Genomic DNA, 7,318 nt, shown 5'->3' on the forward strand with positions numbered 1-7,318 from the left:
ACAGTGCCCCTATAATAGTGTATATACTACCACAGTGCTCCTATAATAGTGTATATACTACCACAGTGCTCCTATAATAGTGTATATACTACCACAGTGCTCCTATAATAGTGTATACACCACAGTGCTCCTATAATAGTGTATATACTACCACAGTGCTCCTATAATAGTGTATACACCACAGTGCTCCTATAATAGTGTATATACTACCACAGTGCTCCTATAATAGTGTATACACCACAGTGCTCCTATAATAGTGTATATACTACCACAGTGCTCCTATAATAGTGTATATACTACCACAGTGCTCCTATAATAGTGTATATACTACCACAGTGCTCCTATAATAGTGTATATACTACCACAGTGCTCCTATAATAGTGTATATACTACCACAGTGCTCCTATAATAGTGTATATACTACCACAGTGCTCCTATAATAGTGTATATACTACCACAGTGCTCCTATAATAGTGTATACACCACAGTAGTTCCACTACCACTAGTGTATAAAGATATCAGGAGGATCAGCAGAGCCAGAGTTCAGCAGAGGTAGAGATCAGGAGGATCAGGAGAGGGAGAGGGATCAGGAGGATCAGCAGAGGGAGAGGGATCAGGAGGATCAGCAGAGGGAGAGGGATCAGGAGGATCAGCAGAGGGAGAATGATCAGGAGGATCAGCAGAGGGAGAGGGATCAGGAGGATCAGCAGAGGGAGAGGGATCAGGAGGATCAGCACAGGGAGAGGGATCAGGAGGATCAGCACAGGGAGAGGGATCAGGAGGATCAGCACAGGGAGAGGGATCAGGAGGATCAGCACAGGGAGAATGATCAGGAGGATAAGCAGAGGGAGAGGGATCAGGAGGATCAGCAGAGGGAGAGGGATCAGGAGGATCAGTAGAGGGTGAGTGATCAGGAGGGTCAGGAGAGGGTGAGTGATCTGGAGGATCAGGAAAGAGTGAGTGATCAGGAGGATCAGGAGAGGGTGAGTGATCAGGAGGATCAGGAGAGGGTGAGTGATCAGGAGGATCAGGAGAGGGTGAGTGATCGAGAGGATCAGGAGAGGGTGAGTGATCGAGAGGATCAGGAGAGGGTGAGTGATCGGGAGGATCAGGAGAGTGAGAGAGATCAGGAGGATCAGCAGAGGGAGAATGATCAGGAGGATCAGCAGAGGGAGAGGGATCAGGAGGATCAGCAGAGGGAGAGGGATCAGGAGAGGGCGAGGGATCAGGAGGATCAGCAGAGGGAAAGGGATCAGGAGGATCAGCAGAGGGAGAATGATCAGGAGGATCAGCAGAGGGAGAGGGATCAGGAGGATCAGCAGAGGGAGAGGGATCAGGAGGATCAGCGGAGGGAGAGGGATCAGGAGAGGGTGAGGGATCAGGAGAGGGTGAGGGATCAGGAGGATCAGGAGAGGGTGAGTGATCAGGAGGATCAGGAGAGGGTGAGTGATCGAGAGGATCAGGAGAGGGTGAGAGATCAGGAGGATCAGGAGAGGGTGAGTGATCAGGAGGATCAGGAGAGGGTGAGTGATCAGGAGGATCAGGAGAGGGTGAGTGATCGAGAGGATCAGGAGAGGGTGAGTGATCGAGAGGATCAGGAGAGGGTGAGTGATCAGGAGGATCAGGAGAGGGTGAGTGATCGAGAGGATCAGGAGAGGGTGAGAGATCAGGAGGATCAGGAGAGGGAGAGAGATCAGGAGGATCAGCAGAGGGTGAGATCAGGAGGATCAGCAGAGGGAGAAGGATCAGCAGAGGGAGAGTGATCACGAGGATCAGCAGAGGGAGAGTGATCACGAGGATCAGCAGAGGGAGAATGATCAGGAGGATCAGCAGAGTGAGAGTGATCAGGAGGACCAGCAGAGGGAAAGGGATCAGGAGAGGGTGAGGGATCAGGAGGATCAGGAGAGGGTGAGTGATCAGGAGGACCAGCAGAGGGAAAGGGATCAGGAGAGGGTGAGTGATCAGGAGGACCAGCAGAGGGAAAGGGATCAGGAGAGGGTGAGATCAGAAGGATCAGGAGAGGGTGAGATCAGAAGGATCAGGAGAGGGTGAGATCAGGAGGATCAGGAGAGGGTGAGTGATCAGGAGGATCAGGAGAGGGTGAGTGATCGGGAGGATCAGGAGAGGGTGAGTGATCGGGAGGATCAGGAGAGGGTGAGTGATCAGGAGGATCAGGAGAGGGTGAGTGATCAGGAGGATCAGGAGAGGGTGAGATCAGGAGGATCAGGAGAGGGTGAGATCAGGAGGATCAGGAGAGGGTGAGTGATCGGGAGGATCAGGAGAGGGTGAGTGATCGGGAGGATCAGGAGAGGGTGAGTGATCGGGAGGATCAGGAGAGGGTGAGTGATCAGGAGGATCAGGAGAGGGTGAGTGATCAGGAGGATCAGGAGAGGGTGAGATCAGGAGGATCAGGAGAGGGTGAGTGATCGGGAGGATCAGGAGAGGGTGAGTGATCGGGAGGATCAGGAGAGGGTGAGTGATCGGGAGGATCAGGAGAGGGTGAGTGATCAGGAGGATCAGGAGAGGGTGAGATCAGGAGGATCAGGAGAGGGTGAGTGATCAGGAGGATCAGGAGAGGGTGAGTGATCGGGAGGATCAGGAGAGGGTGAGATCAGGAGGATCAGCAGATCCAGTGTGCCGCCCCCTATACGTGTTGTGTCGGTGTCAGTCTGGTTGGGATTATATTGATGATCCAGTTGTGGGGTGACTCCGCACAGTCAGGGCTGCAGTTGATAGACGGCTCTGAGGTGTAGTTCAGGGTTTCCCAACCAAGGTGCCTCCAGCTGTTACAAAACTACAACTCCCAGCAGAAGGAGGCCCCTGGTTGGGAGACAATGGTGTAGATGGTGAAATTACCGGATAACATGATGTCGGCCCCCCAGACTCGGAGACCCCGCTGAGCGTCCGCAGCCCCCCCAGGGCCTCATTATCCGCGGCACATGATGTCCTGACCGCGCGGCGGAGACCGCCAATCATTTATCCTCATTGTTACTCCGTGTTCTGGGAAAAGGACGCGGTGACACAGGGAGCCACGATGTGCTGAGGATGCGTCACACTGTGTTACCTACAGGAGCGGGGGGATCACCTCTAATAGTCATTAACCCCATCAGCCCCACACGGACCCCACATGGTTATTATTACTCCACTGTATCTACAATACGGTCCCTGACCTGTACCCCAAATCCAACTCCTGTGCAGACCCATGCGTCTCCATGGTTACAGACTACACAGAGGATGATGGGGGTTGTGCTCCGGATTCTGGATGGTTATGGAACTACAAGCCCCAGGAAGCCATGGGAGCGCCAGACTTATCATGATATGCTGGGACTTGTAGTTAATCCATGGACTGATATACAATAAAGACATCCCCGTATACAGTTATATATACAAAGCTGATCAATAGTACATGTGGAGGACAGGGGCAGCCTGGCATGCTGGGTGTTGTAGTGCCCTGATGACATTATGGGGGAGGGTTTGGAGCATTATTACCTGGAAAAGGGGGAAGATGAGGAATCTGTAACAATCCCATAACCCAGATGGTCCAGTCCAGATGATTAGAGATGCCTGTAGGTGCCACCTTGTGTTTCCGGAGTTGGGGGGGGTGGGGGGGTAGGGGAGGATTGATCTAGCCTGGTGGACTCTATTTGGGGGGCTTTGGATCTGGCTTTGAGGTGCTCTGGATCTTGTATGGTGGGCTCTGGCTCTTGTATGGTGGGCTCTGGCTCTTGTATGGTGGGCTCTGGCTCTTGTATGGTGGGCCCTGGATCTTGTATGGTGGGCTCTGGATCTTGTATGGTGGGCTCTGGATCTTGTATGGTGGTCTCTGGCTCTTGTATGGTGGGCCCTGGATCTTGTATGGTGGGCTCTGGCTCTTGTATGGTGGGCTCTGGCTCTTCTATGGTGGTCTCTGGCTCTTGTATGGTGGTCTCAGCCTCTTGTATGGTGGGCCCTGGATCTTGTATGGTGGGCTCTGGATCTTGTATGGTGGGCTCTGGCTCTTGTATGGTGGTCTCTGGCTCTTGTATGGTGGGCTCTGGCTCTTGTATGGTGGGCCCTGGATCTTGTATGGTGGTCTCAGGCTCTTGTATGGTGGGCCCTGGATCTTGTATGGTGGGCCCTGGATCCTGTATGGTGGGCTCTGGATCTTGTATGGTGGGCCCTGGATCTTGTATGGTGGGCTCTGGATCTTGTATGGTGGGCTCTGGATCTTGTATGGTGGGCCCTGGATCTTGTATGGTGGGCTCTGGATCTTGTATGGTGGGCTCTGGATCTTGTATGGTGGGCTCTGGATCTTGTATGGTGGGCCCTGGATCTTGTATGGTGGGCCCTGGATCTTGTATGGTGGGCCCTGGATCTTGTATGGTGGGCCCTGGATCTTGTATGGTGGGCTCTGGCTCTTGTATGGTGGTCTCTGGCTCTTCTATGGTGGTCTCTGGCTCTTGTATGGTGGTCTCAGCCTCTTGTATGGTGGGCCCTGGATCTTGTATGGTGGGCTCTGGATCTTATATGGTGGGCTCTGGCTCTTGTATGGTGGTCTCTGGCTCTTGTATGGTGGGCTCTGGCTCTTGTATGGTGGTCTCAGGCTCTTGTATGGTGGGCCCTGGATCTTGTATGGTGGGCCCTGGATCTTGTATGGTGGGCTCTGGATCTTGTATGGTGGGCCCTGGATCTTGTATGGTGGGCTCTGGATCTTGTATGGTGGGCCCTGGATCTTGTATGGTGGGCCCTGGATCTTGTATGGTGGGCTCTGGATCTTGTATGGTGGGCTCTGGATCTTGTATGGTGGGCTCTGGCTCTTGTATGGTGGTCTCAGGCTCTTGTATGGTGGGCCCTGGATCTTGTATGGTGGGCCCTGGATCTTGTATGGTGGGCCCTGGATCTTGTATGGTGGGCCCTGGATCTTGTATGGTGGGCTCTGGATCTTGTATGGTGGGCCCTGGATCTTGTATGGTGGGCTCTGGATCTTGTATGGTGGGCTCTGGATCTTGTATGGTGGGCCCTGGATCTTGTATGGTGGGCTCTGGCTCTTGTATGGTGGTCTCAGGCTCTTGTATGGTGGGCTCTGGATCTTGTATGGTGGGCTCTGGCTCTTGTATGGTGGGCCCTGGATCTTGTATGGTGGGCCCTGGATCTTGTATGGTGGGCTCTGGCTCTTGTATGGTGGGCTCTGGATCTTGTATGGTGGGCTCTGGATCTTGTATGGTGGGCTCTGGCTCTTGTATGGTGGGCTCTGGCTCTTGTATGGTGGGCTCTGGATCTTGTATGGTGGGCTCTGGATCTTGTATGGTGGGCTCTGGATCTTGTATGGTGGGCCCTGGCTCTTGTATGGTGGGCTCTGGCTCTTGTATGGTGGGCTCTGGATCTTGTATGGTGGGCTCTGGATCTTGTATGGTGGGCTCTGGCTCTTGTATGGTGGGCTCTGGCTCTTGTATGGTGGGCTCTGGCTCTTGTATGGTGGTCTCAGCCTCTTGTATGGTGGGCCCTGGATCTTGTATGGTGGGCTCTGGATCTTGTATGGTGGGCTCTGGCTCTTGTATGGTGGTTTCTGGCTCTTGTATGGTGGGCTCTGGCTCTTGTATGGTGGTCTCAGGCTCTTGTATGGTGGTCTCAGGCTCTTGTATGGTGGGCCCTGGATCTTGTATGGTGGGCCCTGGATCCTGTATGGTGGGCTCTGGATCTTGTATGGTGGGCCCTGGATCTTGTATGGTGGGCTCTGGCTCTTGTATGGTGGGCCCTGGATCTTGTATGGTGGGCGCTGGATCTTGTGTGGTGGTCTCTGGATCTTGTGTGGTGGGCTCTGGATCTTGTATTGTGGGCCCTGGATCTTGTATGGTGGGCTCTGGATCTTGTATGGTGGGCTCTGGATCTTGTATGGTGGGCCCTGGATCTTGTATGGTGGGCTCTGGCTCTTGTATGGTGGTCTCAGGCTCTTGTATGGTGGGCTCTGGATCTTGTATGGTGGGCCCTGGATCTTGTATGGTGGGCCCTGGATCTTGTATGGTGGGCTCTGGCTCTTGTATGGTGGGCTCTGGCTCTTGTATGGTGGGCTCTGGCTCTTGTATGGTGGGCCCTGGATCTTGTATGGTGGGCTCTGGCTCTTGTATGGTGGGCTCTGGCTCTTGTATGGTGGGCTCTGGCTCTTGTATGGTGGGCTCTGGCTCTTGTATGGTGGGCTCTGGCTCTTGTATGGTGGGCACTGGCTCTTGTATGGTGGGCTCTGGCTCTTGTATGGTGGGCCCTGGATCTTGTATGGTGGGCTCTGGATCTTGTATGGTGGGCCCTGGATCTTGTATGGTGGGCTCTGGCTCTTGTATGGTGGTCTCTGGCTCTTGTATGGTGGTCTCTGGCTCTTGTATGGTGGTCTCAGCCTCTTGTATGGTGGGCCCTGGATCTTGTATGGTGGGCCCTGGATCTTGTATGGTGGGCTCTGGATCTTGTATGGTGGGCTCTGGCTCTTGTATGGTGGGCTCTGGCTCTTGTATGGTGGGCTCTGGCTCTTGTATGGTGGGCCCTGGATCTTGTATGGTGGGCTCTGGATCTTGTATGGTGGGCTCTGGATCTTGTATGGTGGTCTCTGGCTCTTGTATGGTGGGCCCTGGATCTTGTATGGTGGGCTCTGGCTCTTGTATGGTGGGCTCTGGCTCTTCTATGGTGGTCTCTGGCTCTTGTATGGTGGTCTCAGCCTCTTGTATGGTGGGCCCTGGATCTTGTATGGTGGGCTCTGGATCTTGTATGGTGGGCTCTGGCTCTTGTATGGTGGTCTCTGGCTCTTGTATGGTGGGCTCTGGCTCTTGTATGGTGGGCCCTGGATCTTGTATGGTGGTCTCAGGCTCTTGTATGGTGGGCCCTGGATCTTGTATGGTGGGCCCTGGATCCTGTATGGTGGGCTCTGGATCTTGTATGGTGGGCCCTGGATCTTGTATGGTGGGCTCTGGATCTTGTATGGTGGGCCCTGGATCTTGTATGGTGGGCTCTGGATCTTGTATGGTGGGCTCTGGATCTTGTATGGTGGGCTCTGGATCTTGTATGGTGGGCCCTGGATCTTGTATGGTGGGCCCTGGATCTTGTATGGTGGGCCCTGGATCTTGTATGGTGGGCCCTGGATCTTGTATGGTGGGCTCTGGCTCTTGTATGGTGGTCTCTGGCTCTTCTATGGTGGTCTCTGGCTCTTGTATGGTGGTCTCAGCCTCTTGTATGGTGGGCCCTGGATCTTGTATGGTGGGCTCTGGATCTTATATGGTGGGCTCTGGCTCTTGTATGGTGGTCTCTGGCTCTTGTATGGTGGGCTCTGGATCTTGTATGGTGGGCTCTGGATCTT

Source organism: Hyla sarda, chromosome 3 (genome assembly GCF_029499605.1).
Source record: "Hyla sarda isolate aHylSar1 chromosome 3, aHylSar1.hap1, whole genome shotgun sequence".
In the NCBI taxonomy this organism is placed as follows: Eukaryota; Metazoa; Chordata; class Amphibia; order Anura; family Hylidae; genus Hyla; species Hyla sarda.